Below are 17,403 nucleotides of genomic sequence, written 5' to 3'. Positions count from 1 at the left end.
GATTTGAGAAAGGTGAAATCACAGCATCCGGTGACAATGAAGGCACAGCAATTTGCAACAAAATCTACACTTCATAGTAAAGTCAGAAATATCTATTTTAACATACTAGATTTTCATAAATGTGTATTTAGTAGAAAGCGTTAGGGAATAATGAAATGTTGGGTATATTCTTTGACGCAACACAATCACTGCCTCCCATGATTATGCAGAGGTGCTTTTAGAGGTAAATGACATTTCAATTACAATGGTGAAATATGGTGTTTTTAAATAGTTTTATTCATTATTACAACACCACTTTAAATATTGGTTACAATGGGGGAAAAAAAAAAAGGTGGTTTTTTTTTTTTTTCGGTTGTTGTTGTTCTTTTAAATAGTTCACTGACTCTTCCCAGTGAGGCTAACCTCCAAAATTTTAAAAGTACCACCTCTCAGGCTCGCACAACTCATTTCTACTCCTGGATTAGAGAAGGCAGAAGAGCCTTCTCCTTGAATTAGTTTCTTCACTCTGAATTACTTTGATATGAAACTGAATTAAGCTAAACAAACTTAAAACAAAGAGTCCATCCCTATATCTGCAGGAAAGAACACAGTTCCCTGAAGCTTATTCCTTTTACAACATCGACATCTGCATCTATAGTTTCCAGTTTTCACCATTCATGGCCTGTCTTTAAAACTTCAGCAGCAATTAGACGTTGCTTCAGTATTTATACTTGAATTGTCATTACTAAATTACAGGAAATTCAGGTTTTAAAATATGTTGCAAATTCACATTGACCTATGTTTATTCTTCTGAAAGTATAGCTAAATTTTAGAAATATTGACTTTTAATAAACAAAGAAGATTCAGCTACCCTGTGAAGGATAACTCCTATTTTCCTACCAGCATCCATTTTCCTGGTGGAGTCCTTGTGAAGCGGAGAGATTTTGCCACAAGTGCTGAGCGAACCTGGGGAAGATCATCACTGCTGCTGTCAGAGTGCTCTATGCAGCATGCCCGCTTCAAATGAGATCAGTTATCTTTCTTGCAAAAATAATAAAGTCCGACATCAGCTGAATCCCCCACTAACAGCTACTTCGTTAAATGAAACAAAAACATACATACAAGCTGACCACTAAAATCTTCAATATCCTGATTAATGAATACTTATTTTTGACTGCACTAGAAACCTCAAAAGAACTAGTTGAAAAAGTACTGAAAAACATTTGAGGCCTTTGAAGTGATTTTTTTTTTCCTTTATTTCTTTAAGGGTTATATTTTGCTTTGAGTTTTGGTGTGTTTTAGGTGGACTGGTAGTATACTTTTAACTGTGAGTACCCCCTGCATGTCAAAGAAGAAACCCAGTACCAGCTCCATTTTGCCACACGGTCTCTGAAACACAAAACCAGCTTACAAGGTTTGAAGCCTTTCATGCAGTACATAACAAGAAGCTTCTGACACACTAAACAAAAAACATTCTTATTAAGCGGAGCACACACTTCCAGCGGCTGCTATGAAACACTTAAAGGAACAACATTCTTTAAATGTCTTTAAATTAAAAGACCTTCAGAAGAATAAAGACCAAAAAAGGAGCAGAATATTCCTCAGATGAAGCTGCACATTGCACAGCAAACATCTGCACCACCGCCACAGTTGGACACCTGCAGGCTCCAAAGCTGAAGTCCAACAGAGACAGAAGAAAGCCGAGATCAGAGGGCAGGTATCATGCCCTCTACTAATTACCTACTATGGAGCAAAACCACCTTCTCACCAGAAAAAAGAAAATATACATGTGTGTGTGTATGTGTGTGCGTGTGTATGCATACATACCTGTGCACGGTGTATCTCTCTCATGACTTGCATCAAAATACACGAGCGATTTTAAGAGCTGCCTTCCAAAGTTTTAAGAGTAAATTAAAGAAGAGAACATTTGCTACAATAAGCAGAAGAAAAAATACTTCCAAAAGCCAACAAGGCTACTTACTTGCATTGCCTGAGAGCTAGAGCAGCCAAGTCACCAAGGACATCTCCACAGAGAGCGGCTCTGCTCTGCTCACCTGGTGGGTTCACAGAATCACAGCGTGGTTTGGGTTGAAAGGGACTTAAAGATCACCCAGTTCCACCAGACCAGGCTGCCCAAAGCCCCATCCAACCTGGCCCTGAACACTGCCAGGGAGGGGACACCCACAGCTTCTCTGGGCAGGTTCCCTTGGGGAACCTGGGAGCAGCTGCTCCATCAGTGGGAGCTCTGCTCGTAACTTCTGGGAGGCTTCACGTCTCCCTGTCTCCCATTTGATTTCCAAACAGGCCCGTAACGCCTGCATTTTTCTCCATCCTGCAACCCAGGCGAGGGCGGGGGGGGGGGGGGGGGGGGGGGGAAGGAACCCTTTCTATGGGATTGTAGAGGACTATATTTAGACACGAAAGCCCCAGTTTGATCCTATTGTCGGGAATTTGGGTAACAAAAAGCTCCAGCTCTGCTGGGGGCAGGGAAGAAGGGAGCATCTCCCAACGTGTCCAATTCTGTTCTAAGTAAACCAAGTAATCCCCTTCTGTACTATTTTAGGCCCCCAGAGCAATTATTTTAGATACTGGGCTAAGACATCAGCCACTCTTTATTATGACTGGGGGGGGGGAGGAAGGCAAAGGCGAACAAACACGTACTGACTGCTTACACCTCGGTACGTGTGCTCTCGGACATATTCAGCAGGCTCTTGGATAAACTCTCGTATTTCTTTCACGTCCTCACTGATAGCCACTAATGCACAGAGTCACCTCTAAGTGGGTGTGGATCTCCGTATGAATATAAAATCTGTAATGGTCCAGAAGGCCTAGCCTTGTCATTTGTGCCATGACACTGACAGGGAGAAGGAGAATTACAGGGTAACAGCATAATATAAAGGGCATTAGGGGCTCCTGATAAACCTAAGGCATCTTCGGAGCCCGGAGGCAAGAGATATACGCTGATCAGCTTGTCAAAACCTACAGTACAGCCAGGTTTTTCAAAAGGCAGATGAGAAATTGGGTTAGAGCTGGGAGTCCACCCACGATGCATCGCCTACCCCTGCTCTCGTTCCCAAAAGAGCACAGAAAGAGGCAACGAAAAAGCCCTGCTGGGTCACCCCGTCTGGCCAAAGCACAGTGGAGTAAGCTAAAGACAAAGTTCAAAACCCAACTTAAATTTTGTTTTCTAACTTCAGACTCGTCTCGTAACACAAAATTAGCAGAAAAGAGAGAAAACAATTCAGCTGCCAAAAGCTTGCCTCATTAGCTGGAATTTGTTTGCCTTATATTTCTTTAATTCCTTTCTCTTTGCAAGACAATCGGCTGTGAAATACTCCTTTCCTCAAAAAAAAAGCACTCAGGCAGAATAAGTAGAACAACTAATATAAACTGGCAGCTGTAAATTAATCTATGTAGTAGGCAGTCCGGAAGGCTTTGTTCATCCTCACGGCTTTGTAGACTACAAACCAGAGGAAACAAAAACAACCCGAAATATTCACTCACATCCGCAAATTAAACATTCGTGCTGTTCATTAAACAGCAGCACTAATACTTAATCTCACCAGATGCTGGGATGAAACAGGCATTACGGTCTCAGGGCACCGAAATGCTCCAGTGGCAGCCCAGTGTCACTGCCACAACCGTACGACAAACAGGCACACAAGCAGGCAAACAAGTAAAACAGTTCTTCAGTCACTGCTTCATTTCCTTCCAAGTCTCTCATTCTTCTTAAACTGGTATCACTTGCGTCTGTTACACACAGATTCCAGGCTAAATTTATCTTCTATTTCTCCAAATACACTTAATTCACACTCTTGTGTTCTTAATGTAAAATTCTTAGTGTTTATATATATTTTTGTCAAATTTATGTTCGTGTTCTTGTCAATGTAAGTAAAGTTGAACACAAAAAAAAGAACTGGGTTTGCACAGTACACCACCCTAATTTATGACCTCTCCACTATGCAGAGCAAAAATACAGCTGTTCTGTAATGGCTAGTATAGCACTGTGTTATTAAGTGCTTTGTTTTCAAGCCTATCTCAAACAAGTCATTACACTTTAATTACTCTGACACCTACAGGAAAAAAATGTTTATCAAAAACTCGAAGAGTTTTATAACTACTTCTTTAACACTGAGCTGGAAATGAGAATAAAAAACAATAAGGCTTATTCTCAGTGTTTCCTATATTCAGGTGGCACAGACATATTACCCAACACAAAAATATATTGTTCTACTCAAAGATAATAATACACTCATTTGGAGCATCCAGACCTAAGCTCCTCCTGGGTTCTTCAGAGAAGAAGGTGATGTTACTAAGAGAACTTTTTTTTTAAACCTCCCTCTTGATTTATGGTGTCACATGAAGAAAACAAACCATTATAAATAGCTGCTCATATTACATACTGCAGGATGCAAATATCATGGGGATAAACGATCAAAATAAATCACAGTCCTCTCCTTCCCTGCAGTTTAAATGTATTTCATCCAGGAAAGTAACTTCTAGCTGATTACTTGCGGTATCATCATGAGTAAGAGCATGCCACAGCTCATTTGGCAAAGCTGCAAGAATTTAGCTCATCCTATGCTGCAGGTCTACCTCCCTAAATAAAGCGAAGAAGCACTCATGCAAATACCCTCTCTCTGAGGTCTGACTTTTGTTTTCTTGATCCACAGCACCACTGCCAAAGAAAGATCCCCGTTTCAGATAGCCACAGAGCTTAAAGCATTAAAAATAAATAAATCTTGAAATGGACTTGTTATTCCTAACCACACCAATTCATAAAGCAGCAGTGTAAGTTTTGCTGGGAGATGCTGGGATGATAAGAGCTCGCATTACTGTGCTTAAGCATTAAAAACAGAAGTAAGACCAACTGAAAGGTAAAGGCAGGCATTTATGGCCACCGCTACCTTGTGATTTCGGGTGAAACCAGTACATTTTGAAGGCAGTGCAATGCCAAGGCAGCAGATACACAGTTGCCTTTCATGAAGAAAGCGATCACATATAAGCTGTTCTTCAAGTACATGTCCTCTTACCCAGATTCTTCATGTCACCTGCGCTGATCTTCAGCCAGAGGATCGTTTTCTTTATCCTCACTTCTGTCAGACACTTGATTCACAAAAGCAAAAGTCTGTCAAGGTTAAGCAAGACGGAAATGGAGAACCACAGCCAGCGCAGCTACGCTCAGAACAGGCATTAGACAGGAGCCATCTCCAGCCAGGCTGCACACGACTGAGCAGTCGAGCCACTGACATCTGTGCAGGCTGATGAGGTACATGGCAGCTTAAAGTATTTCTGGATGTTTCTTAAGAAGACTCTGTTTTACATTATTCAGGAATGAACTAAAATCAGAAAACCTTACCCATTTCCACAGTGCAGCACACAGTTCAGAAAGTCCCTGATATAATCGCTTGTCAGAACAGGTGTATTTTGCTGTTACAGCTTTTATAAGGAAATGTTGGTGCTCATACTGAATTGGTTAAGCTGTGAAAAACACTCTGATTTTTTAGCAAGTTTCAGACATACAGTTCGGTAGGGATGCAGCATCAAGGTTTATTTCTGTGTCAACAAAGAACAAAGGCCTGCCATAGCTGAAACAATCCACCAACTGTGTCAGGTAAAGAGCCCAGGTTTCTGTTGCCAGCTCTGCACACAGAAGGCAAGTGACCACCATCTCACAGATGCCTGAAATCTGTGATCACACTTTCTGCCAGTGAGGAAGGTGACAAGGAAAAGCTGCCTCAGCTCCACAGGGAGATGGTCTGGGAGAAGAAGGAAAGGCAGCCGGCACGGCCTGGTGAAACCTGTGCCACCCTCAGCACCTGTTCCTCAGAGACACCAGAAACCTCCACTTTCTGTGAAAGACTGAGTGAAATAGAGTAAAGTTAAACACAAAAACAAACATCCACGGGAAGGGGCACAGAATGAAGTTAAGCAAAACCGCCTCTGAGCTGGGTATTCAGGTGAAAATGCCTTCTGTGCCAGCGAGCAACAGGGATGAAGCCTGCAGAAGAGGTGACATCTCTGACACACCTCCTCAACCAGTCTCTGCAACGGGAAAGCACCTTACATCACACCTTGGGAAAACTTAGCAGAAACAATAAAGGCTTCATAAGATATTTTTTTTTAATGTTAAAAAAGCCTCTTGGTGGAACACTTTAGCAAAAGTTAGCAGTAAAAAACAGAAGGAGCACCAGTCATGCTGCTATGCCTGAGGAACACACACCACAAACATTAAAACAAGCACCAGAAACTTTTACCTGCTACAATGTGCACTGCAATTACATACAAATGACTTTCTAAAAACAGGACTTTAAAGCAGTGGCTGCAAGGAAGCCAGGTGAGAGCCCAACAGACTGCTTGTGCAAACGCTGCTTCTATCTGATGAGAGGAAGCAAAACCTTCTACGACATCTGGACAGTTAATTGGAAGGAAAATGTTTTACACTCCTCTAGGACTTCCCACTAGAAGATGTGAAGGCACTATATAAAGCCAGGGTTTATATTCCCCACAGAACATCTGAAGAACATCGAGACATCTGCTTACCTGCACCCTCAGCCCCTCCACTTCAAGGGCCACCTGAGCCTTTCCCAGGAAGGCCCATCGCTAACCCCAACACCTTTGCCTTAGGGCAAGGCAAGCCCACCACCACAGCACATAAACCATCTCATCATCACAGAAAAAAAGCTTCTGCTCCCCACCAGCTCACAGCTGGACCCAAGATGCCTCCCCTCTGAGCAGCTCCCACCTCTCTGCATCAGCAGTCCACCTATGCTACCCTGCACAGGATCTGCACGTGTTCAAGACAAATTTATTTGCTTGGGCTTTCCACCAGAGCTCTCATGCTTGCGCTCCCAGCCGGCAAGGTGCACCTCAACTGAAGGGAGCTGCGGAAAGCACCAAATGCCAGCTCTGGCACGGCCACCAGCAGCTCAGCTGGGAGGCAGCAGGGAGGGAACATCAGGAACGTCCTCTACAAACTCTTAACCCTAGGACAACCACTTCAAATACTCTGTGTCTGGAAGGACTGAATCACAAAAAGCAGAGAAAACTCCGGATAAACGTTTCTGACGCTTGACTAGCAACTCTGTTATCTAACAGCAGTGGCAAGCAGTTATCTCCTTAAAGACATCAGGAAACATGTCAGAAATTGCTCTTAGTGAAGAATTCGGCACATAATATCCCATTTTAGTATAGAACATTCATATCAAATTAGTTTGCATGACCAAACTGAAGTGAGAAGCATTCGTCACCACCTTGCTGATGTGAGGTACGGCTGACTACCTGATACCCTCTCTTCCTTTCTAACCAGGCTTCTCTGATGGACTCCATCTCCTAGGAGAAGCACAGCTTCCCCCTTTTCTGAATTAGTACCACCTAAATGTGTGATGAGGACTAAGTTCTAACGAAGAATTTAGTTATGGTTGGAGATACAAAATCATATTAAATGGGAAACTACATTTGGCATCACGAAGATGATGAACAAACCATCTAAAATAAAACTCTCAAAGGCACTCTGGCAACTCAGAACTAGTTCAGTATCTGATCAAAAAATCAGGAGGATTTTGATTGCATATGACAAATTAAAAGGCATCTTCCTGGTTGAGTCTTCTGTATATGAAATGGCCTCAAGTTGCACCAGGGGAGGTTTAGGCTGGATATTAGGAAAAATTTCCTCACAGAAAGGGTTGGGAGGCACTGGAACAGGCTGCCCAGGGAAGTGGTTGAGTCACCATCCTGAGGTCTTCAAAAGATGTGCAGATGTGGTGCTTAGGGACCTGGTTTAGTGGTGGACATGGCAGTGCTAAGTTAACGGCTGGACTTTATGACTGTAGAGGTCTTTTCCAACCTAAATGATTCCGTGTTTTTATGGTTCTAACAGTTACAGCACACTACCAGCATACCCATGTCTAACTGAGTAAATTGTGCAATTTCCTACAGCAAGGATTGTGTCTCGAGGGCATCACGCCCTGGCCAAAAAAACACCTACACACATTTCCTTGCACTGCTTCTTCCCCGGACAAACCACGCTGAATAAATATTCTCTCTGCTGACACTGTGCTGTCAATGTCCTAGTGGAAATGCTCAGTAGCTCTTAACAGCAAAACCATTCAAACCTTCTGAGGACAAAAAAAATAATTGCAGACTGCCGTGTGACTTTACCAAAACACATAAACAAAACAAAATTATACACGAATAGCAAGCATGACCAGTTATTCTACGCTAGTGTGTACATGCACACGTGCGTATATATTTCACTGCTGTCCGTCAAAGGCTTCCCGCAGCAGCTGCAGAAGGCAAATATACAGCCTGCTTAATCCCCCCTCCACGTGGGAAAGTAGCTCATTTTACCAGCTGAATGCATGCTCTACATTTTATTTATCTGTGTAAACGTCTGCTGCAGCATTAGGCATTCTTTTCTCAGTGTCATGAATGAATTGGTGAAGAGTCACTGGTTTTTAATGGGGAGGAGCAGAAAGGCAGAATGACAATGAAGAGGCCCTGTATTAAGCAGACGTCCAGCCCAGACAGCTCTGCCGAGGCCTTAATCTCCATCGACAAGACGTGTTGGTTGAAGCTTTCACTCAGGAGAGAGAGAGAGATTTCACGTAGCAGGTGTTCCACTTGCTGTTGAAGTGAAAAACTCTGTTATCTCAGGCACTGGGCGAGTGTTAGAAAAGAAAGAGCAAAAAGAAAAAAGGGAGCAATACAGACAGCAGCCTCAATACAGGGGGAAGCGGGAGGAAAAAGGATCTCTTGCTAAATTCTCGCATTATTATGCATTGACAAATTTAAATAGACTAAATAACATGATGGGCCAAGACACCTGTTCCTCACCCGTGAGCAAATCAGATAAGCCACCTACAGAAATACGTCTGACGTACATCTTGTCTTAGCCTCTGAGTGAAGCTTTGTCTGCCATGTTTCATTTTGGACTGCTTTCCAAAATCACATTGTCACTGCTGGTACAAAACTCTTCTTTTTGCAGCTCGTATCATCTGGAAGAGCCTTCGTGCATCTCCCTATTTTGTTGAGTTTCCAAGTCATTTTAAACCCCAGGTGAAAATGTATCTTTCCTTTCTTGCCTGAGCTTTTTAATTTCTCTGTTATTAATTATCTCTGCGACACTATTATTAAAGTCACTGAAGCATTTTGGCATAATTATGTGAAAGACTCTAAAGAATGACCTGCTACAGAAAACCTATCCTGTGACTCTATAATATTAATATATATATTTAGGTGAGGAAAGGGAAAATTCCTGTTGATTATTTACACTAGAAATTCAGTCTTGTCTCCGTCACTCTCTTAGGACGTCTCATGAAAGACTAGCAATGCCACATCAGAGTAATAAGCATCACTGCAAAAGTGGCAAAGGAAAGGAAAAATCCTTCCTGCTATTTCATTTGTTTTCAGATAATGTTCAGGAAGATGCACCACTCTGGTGCAATTGCCCAAGTCGCACTCCCTGCATTACTGCAGCTTCCAGTTTCGAACTGGGTGAACTCCCACCCTAACCATGCTGGTCCTCTCCATGGGGACCTCCAACGCAGTCAGAAAAGACAAGCTTTGGTGTTTGAAATACTGCTATGGCAGAAAGCAAAGCAGCCAGGATAAACAGCAGAGTCTTTGGGGCTTATTGCAAGCATCACTGCCATAAAATACATATTTTTTTCCCTTCACAGATGAACGTAAAAAGTAAAGCAGCATGATTCCTAGAGCTGCTGAGTACTTCACAGAACCTAACTTTCCCAGTCACCGGTTTCACCTGCTTTATAAAAACACAGAAGCAACGCTGACATTTAAATCTCACAGCCTAATCTCTAAGACCTGTACAAACATACAGCTCTTTCCTCAGCACAAAGCGCCGTGACTTCAGTGTTTTCACACAGCTCTCCTGAGCGTGCACGCCGCACCTTGTACTTCTTCCCTTCCACCCGAATCTGTCACCGCTCTGTCATCACTCTTCCCTAAAAGCTGACTATTAACTACGGTTCATTTAAAATATAAGCAATGCTTCTTGACCATTTTAAGTACTTTCATATCCCCCAAATAATGTTTCAGTCATTCAATTGACATACAATATATAAATGTTTGCATCAGCTCTCTAGGCCAGATACACTTCCAAAATAATGCCACAGTTTGTAAGAAAAAATATGATCTACAGCTACAGCAGTGGTTGAGTCCCAAAAGGAAGATTACAAGGAAGTTTTGCTGGAGACATAAACAATTGTGTGAATATAGCCTGATAAAATATTCAGCATCAACTACACTGCAGCAAAAGAACCGGTTCACCTTACAAAATTAACACAAACTTCTGCTTGTGAAATTTAGGAAATAGAGACTAGGCCACTGTTACTCTGTTGATTATTCTAATACAAATCCAGAGAAAGTCTGTAACTAACACATTACGGATGACAGTTTGAATAGTAAAAAAACCTTTTAGTTATGAATTTATCAGTGGTTCTTCCCAAAGAAAAAAGGCAAAACTGTTTCGAACACCTGAATATATGTACTGCAGTCTCAGCTGCTGTATACAGGAAACCAGCAGGGTTACATTATGTTGCACAGACAAAAGCCAGCATCACAACTGACTCGCTGATCCCCTCAACACGATACAGGCCTGTGAAGCATCTGCTGCTGGAGCTGTAGGAGTGAAGGATGCCTCTCGCCCATCCATTTACATGTCAATGGCCGCAACCCCAGGGACCACCGGCTTCGAGAGCTGAGGCCTGAGCGGTCACCGTGGTCCAGCCTGGCAGGGCGAGATATTCCAGCAGCTGTTTCACCCTTTTAGGAAGGAGGAAGGTTAGAAGTTTTGCAATTAATAAATGCTTGGAAATACCTCTAATTTGTGTAACAGTGTGCCTGAAAAGCACTTCTTTTGGCCAGTGTCCCATCACCAGCCCGGTGCCCAGGGAAGACTCACGTATGGCTGAGGCTGTGCACGAGCAGAAGCTGTGGATGTGGAGGGAGGAAGGCAAGGGCAGGAGGGTGTCTCCCAGGGCTTTGTTTAGAGGACAGAAGGGTAATATCTAATGATGAAACGCCTCTCTGGCCAGCAGTGGTCCTTGAGGTGCAAATGTGTTAAGCCAGACAGCCATCGATTTCAACTGCCAAGTGCTTTTTCATTCTCCAGACCCTAAAAGCTGAAGGAAAGCATGCAAAGGGCACTGGGGGCAGGTTGCAGGCAGCCCGCCCCTCAGGAGCTGGGGATGGCCCTCTCTGCCCGGGGCTGGGCTAAAGCCACAGTTTCAGATTTCCTTCCAGCCAGTAGGGCACAAAGCTTTCAGGAAACCTGAAGTGAAAGAGAAGCCAGCTGGGTGAACGTGATAACAAAACGGCAGGACTCACTGTGCTAGGAAATCAAGAGTAACCGCCAAACCCTGCAAGCACATCCCAAAGGCACAGGTCACTGACACGGCTAAGATGACTCAACAGCACGCTCCTGCTGAAATAGGGCACTTACGCTCTGTCATGTGCTTGGCCACCTATTCCTGATGCTTCCCTGGCCTGACCCCGTGGTGAGCGGGTTCAGCTCGCTGAGCAGGCACCAGGCCACGCAGGGAGGCAGGTGGGATGTGAAGGCTCTGCTGGTGCAGCGACGGAGAGATCAGGGCAGGGCTGGGCTGAGGAAGAGATGGGACTGGGGAGCAGGAGGTGGAAGGAAGTACAGAGCCTCTCTTACACAACTGGAGAGCTGGATTTCACAGATAAAACGATGCTGAGCTGATCGCTGATATTTGGATTGTGACGAGAAGGTCAGTGAAACGTTGGGTCAATAACCAGCAGTGGCTGAAGTCTTGGGAATTAACTGGGCCAAGCATTAAAAACTGCTAGGGAAAAAAAATACAAGAGGTCTTCAAAATGTCACTGAGTAAATGCATGATCCATAAACCAAAGCCTGCACCTCAAATCCTGTGTGCAGCCCCGGGCTCCCCACCCAAAGAAGAGACAGCAGCCCCCATACACTGAGTGCCTAAATGAGCCAGAGCTCCCTAGAAAGGAACGGAGGAAACTGCAGGGAGGTGACAGGGGACAGCTCAGCATAAGTGGCACGTGGATGAACTGTTCACTGCCCGTTCCAACATAAATTAGATAAATAAATGAGAGGAAGCTGGGAGAAGCCAGTTTTAAAAGCAAACAAAAAGAGTTACTTCGCAACTCCTTGACTAAGGACACTGAAAGATTATATGGGGACAAGGAAGAGAGCTCAAGCACGAGGAAAAGAAATCTACTGAGGGATGACAAATACACAAAACCACATCTGTCTCTGAAAGTCCCTGAACTGATAGTATTCTGGAGAGTGTTAGGAGGAAATAACACTTCTGCTGTTCTTTCTTCTTTCTCTTCCCTAGCCATCCACGTCTGGTCACTGTCTGAGACAAGGTAAGAGAGACGCTTTTGGTCCAGCTGAGCCTGTACAGACCCTCATTTTCCTGCCTTGTCTTGCTGACCCTAGACAGCACACAAGAGAAAAGCTGGCAAAGGTCAGGAGCGAGGCAGAGGCAGGAATTGCCCAGCAGACATTTCGGGGAAGCACACAGAAAGCTCAGCAATCTGCGAACGAGGCAGGACCACCGCTGCAGGGAAGCTGCTGGTGGACGGGCAGCTGGTGCTCATCCCGCAGGTCTGGTACAGCCCTCGCTGCCCTTCAGACAAGGTATGCAGCCTGCTCTTCAGAAATGGTGGGGCACCACTGATTTTGCATATAAAAGGGGAGAAGAAATTCAGCGGTTACTGAAAGGAGCCGTATTTATTAACGTAATGCCAAACCCATCCCAACAGGTACAAAAGGCACGAAGCAGAAATGAACTTTCAGGACCTCTTCAGATGGAAATCAGAAATGAATCATACAAAATACAAAGACAAGGACAAGTACAGTCATGCTGGGATAAAAATCAGACAGGGATCAAGTTCAGAAAGGGCTCAAAAACCAAGTATCTAATAAATGCTTTAGAACTAAGAGGAGGAAGTACAACAATAGATGATGCAAGCAGGCCCATACAATTTCATGCTTTATTCACTAACATCTGTAGAGTATCAACTGCAACCAAAGACTTAACAATTAGTTCAAGTAAGAATTAGCCATAGGGAACATGAAAGATAAAGAACAGGTTCAAGAATAATTAACTTTACTATACACTACTACATTAACATACCTCCCGAACATCCCACTCAGAGGAACTCACTGACAAGAGGGGAGACAAAGTCTACAAAGGTAGGTTAGCGCTGTCACCGAGAACGTGGAAAAAGAAAAACTAAAAGAATTACCAATTGCCATCTTACCTTAACTGACCAGAAAAAAAATTGCTGAGCAGCTGCAACGTGAATACAGAAATGGCAATGAGGTAACAAAAACCAACCTGCACAGGAGTTGTCAAAAGATTAAGCCTGATCTAATGCTCCCCTTTGACAGGGTAATCTGACAGGAGGCAAAAATAAAAGCAGTGTCTGCATCCTGACAGGTAAACTTTTGACACTGACACACGAACTAAGGAAATAAAACGTATACGCACAAGATAGGTACACAAGCGGTTTAGAAAATCTGTACTCGGTAGCTATCAGTGCTTCCTTATCAAGCTGACTGGCCATTTCTAACAGGGTCCCACATGCATCGCATCTGTTCTGGGTCCAGTTTTGTTCAATAGTCCCATTTCTGACCAAGGGAACAGAAATTACACTTCTCAACCCTGTGAGTAGCACTGGAATCGGTAAGGTTTCAAGTCCTTTAGAGAGAGACAGGATCCACAATTCAAAGTAATTTCGAACTGCAGAAATGGTCTGAAATAAAGAGGATGCAGTCAATGAAGTGCAAAGCTCCATATTTAGATGGGGATAATCAACGGTACAAATGCAAAAATAGGAACGAACTGACTAAGCAGCAGTACCGGAGGCAACTACCAGTTGGGCACAGTGAATCACAAACAAAATGCAAATAAAGAATACAAAGCTGAATGATAAAATATACCTTTCAGGCTGGGACACGTTACCAGTGGATAGAGAACTGTGGATTTTAGTAGGCAAAGCAAAAAAAAAAAAATGCAGAGGCTCATTTTTGTGAACAAGATATGCCGGTATGACTTAGACTGTGATTTAAAACCACCTTAATTAACCTGATGCACAAAGTAAAGCACTGCTATTGTAAAGTAGGCCATGTTTAATTCATTTAGCATAGCTTGATAAAGAAACCTTAGGCTACTTATTCAAGTTACTCATGTTTCTCCAGATCTCTCCACCTCAACAAAGGACAAAGTGACATATGAACACTGATATTTGTATTTTCAATTTAAATAACTTTGCGTAGGATCACGAGAATTAAATTACAGTAAACCTCACCAGTGTATTTCTCCTCTAATAGAAGTTAACTACTACATCATCCCATTTTTGGTAACCAAATTACTTGAAAAATACACATTAAAAGCTGAGCATTTGCAGCTGCTTTTCAAATCCTTTAAGCTGTCTGTAGAGGACGTAGTATAGAAGTATGGCAATTTACGTCAGAAAATGTTTGTTAACGTAAATATAAAAATCTGTATCGACAATCCAGCATGAAAAAGCAATGTTCTTCTCCAGCACCTACCCATGCTGGCTCCACTGTAAACAGAATCACAGAACTGTAGGGGTTGGAAGGGACCTCCAGAGATCATCGGGTCCAACCCCCCTGCCAAAGCAGGTTCCCTAGAGCAGGCTGCCCAGGTAGGCGTCCAGATGGGCCTTGAATATCTCCAGAGAAGGAGACTCCCCAGCCTCCCTGGGCAGCCTGTTCCAGTGCTCCGTCACACTCACTGTGAAGAAGTTCTTTCACATGCTGGTGCGGAACTTCCTGGGATCCATCTTGTGGCCGTTGCCCCTTGTCCTGTCCCCACACACCACTGAAAGGAGGTTGGCCAAATCTCCTGGCCTGCTCCTTCTGAAGGCACGGGATTACAACTCCCAGGATGTCAGAATCTTCTTGAAGAAAGGCAAAGGCTGAATTTCACCATAGAGAAATGTGATGCCTGACTGTCAAAACCACCAGAACTGGAGTGAAGAGAAACAGCCTCAGACAAGTACTGAACCTCTCCTGTGTCAGCACCGGTCTCACCACTTTTGGAAGTGCTGAACAACATTTTTATTTCTGGGAGAAATTGTGACCATCTTTACAAGAGAAAACTGGTTTTAGTGCACTTTTTGTTTTATAATTAGTAGCATTCAGCATACACAATTATTGTATTTATTACTGACTATGAAAACTTTAAATTAATCCCCTTGGCAAAGGGATTATCAACATGAGGGAATGTTCAACAAAATGCCAAAAACACTACTTCAAGAAACATTAATTCTCTAAATATAACAGTGCAAATAATTCTTCCTATAAATCAGAAATAATCCTGAAGCCCCTGTTCTCCATGGTCAATAATAGATCTATGTTCTGTAGTCTTCCTTAATAAGTATTTTGTCTAAAATCCCACTATATTATTATTGAGCATATTTATGCTGTAAGAAAAAAAAGGCACAAAACAGCATCCTGCCTATGTTACTACCACGATGGAAAGCATCACTGAGAGCCAAGCGAAGAGGCTATTCTGTGCGTACCTCCAAGCAATTGCAGAGTGCCCAGGCCTGAAGCAACCTTTATCAGCACCAAAGAGCTCAAATTAGGAAACGAAAAAGGACAAAAAGCTGAAAAGGTCAGACAGAGAAATAAAGCAGTAATTAGACACAGAGGTCGCAGGGTCCGGTGATGTGACCAGAATACCTGTATTCCATTCTTAGGCTTGATGGCGACTTTCTCTGTGCTGTTAAGAAATTAATTTAATTTCGTTACGCTTCTATTTTACAAGCTATAAAGATTCTGGCTCCAGATTTACTGTGACATACAATGGCACTTTGAAAGGTAATTCGGTACTGTTTGCACCTAGCTATGGTTCTTAAAAGGAGCATAAAAGATGAAAGTATAGTCAGATAAAGTAACTTAAAGAACAAAAAAGGACAAAATGAAGAAGAACAGAAGAAAAAATAGAAACAAGGACAGAAGTTTGAAACTCAAGCTTTAAAAGCTTTAACTAAGCTTTAACTCAAGCTTAAAATAATGAAAAAATATTAATGTTTCTGAAATATAGACTTCTATTTGGTATGTGTAACATTATAGCCTAGGGCAAAAGCTCTGAAACCTAAGGCAAAGCAAGCTGCCCTCTTTGTACAGGCTATACAAACAAATATGTAAAAACACAGAGTGTGTTTGTTTAAGTTATATTCTACAGGATCCTTGTACTGACTGATCACAATGAGTCAGGACCCATGTTCTAGGAAAACAGCATATTGAAAAAAAAAATCAAATAAACTAAAGGCAGTACAAAAACTGCTGATTTGCTTTTTGAAGATTTATTTAGGATACATTATCAAATTAGCCCTGTGGCAAAGATTTCTCCTTGCTGTAAGACATCTCCATTCCCCCAAACTTCAGGCATATTTTCAGGAAGAAGGAACACTGTGTGAATGTCCTGAAAATGGGCCTCGCTGGCACAGTCTTCTACCCTGAACGGAGCAAAGGCTCATACAGAAAATAATATCAGAAATGACTAATGCTACTCGCAGTAGCATATGCCTCTATTTTTACACTGTCCTCTGTTGTTCTGCCAGATGCTTCTTTTTGTTCATCTCCTTAATGAAGCTCAGCTATTTAGCCCCAGTGCTTTGATTTTAGAAGATGACGTAAGGAAATAAACTGTCATTATTATTAAGACTGATGGCCTCAATGGAAAAACAAAAAAAAAAAAAAAAGAAAAAAGAAAACAAACAAAAAACCAACCACCAACCTAAGTTACATTTAGTTTTTCTGTTCAAAGACTTGCCAATACCCCAGCCTCCAGGGGCTGAAACCAGTAGGAAATATCCAGCCAGCAAACTGGCTGCCTGAATTAAAACCAGCACAGGATACTTACTCATTCCAGACACGATCATATGCACAGGAGTGTACACGATGTTTTGTCTCCATTTGGGTGGGGGTCTTCTGCACTGGCAAAGAAACGGTGGTGCAATATGTACGATGAAATCCACTGCTGGTCTGTATCTGGGATCCCACTAAGTCTAGCAAATGTCAGCCTGTTATTTTGCTCACTGTTCACGAATTACTATCCTAAGACCCCCTGAAACCTCTCATTTTGTTTTTATGCTCCCATCATACACAATGAATTTATATTGCCAACTTGCACGACCTTATCCTATACACTTTTATGCGACTGATTTTTAATTTGCTTTATGGTTGGACTTGACGATCTTAAAGGCCTTTTCCAACCTAAAGGATTCTACGATTCCAGCTGAAACGGAGGAAGGAATACAAAAGTTAAAAAGCAATATAAAGTCAGCATTTCAAACTCGTATTTATCACTCTCAAGAGTGACAGCCATCTAGCTTGAAGAAGCCAGAAAAGGGTGGGAGTTCTCA

The 17,403-nt window shown here is 42.7% G+C and overlaps 1 protein-coding gene and 1 long non-coding RNA gene across 6 annotated transcripts in view; both read right to left on the bottom strand.

The window, feature by feature from the left end:
• The window catches only part of ANKRD6 (ankyrin repeat domain 6), a 122,035-nt gene that overhangs the window by 76,786 nt on the left and 27,846 nt on the right, over positions 1-17,403 (bottom strand). The window lies entirely within an intron of this gene.
• LOC310897670 lies at positions 2,353-16,895 on the bottom strand. Its single transcript, XR_014582470.1, has 3 exons — positions 11,444-16,895; positions 11,329-11,360; positions 2,353-10,764 (listed from the first exon to the last, which is right to left on the bottom strand). It is a non-coding gene; the product is annotated as an uncharacterized lncRNA (long non-coding RNA).

The sequence above is a fragment of the Anser anser genome (genome assembly GCF_964211835.1).
Source record: "Anser anser genome assembly, chromosome: 3".
NCBI classification, from domain to species: domain Eukaryota; kingdom Metazoa; phylum Chordata; class Aves; order Anseriformes; family Anatidae; genus Anser; species Anser anser.
This window is presented reverse-complemented; position numbering and strand designations above follow the sequence as displayed.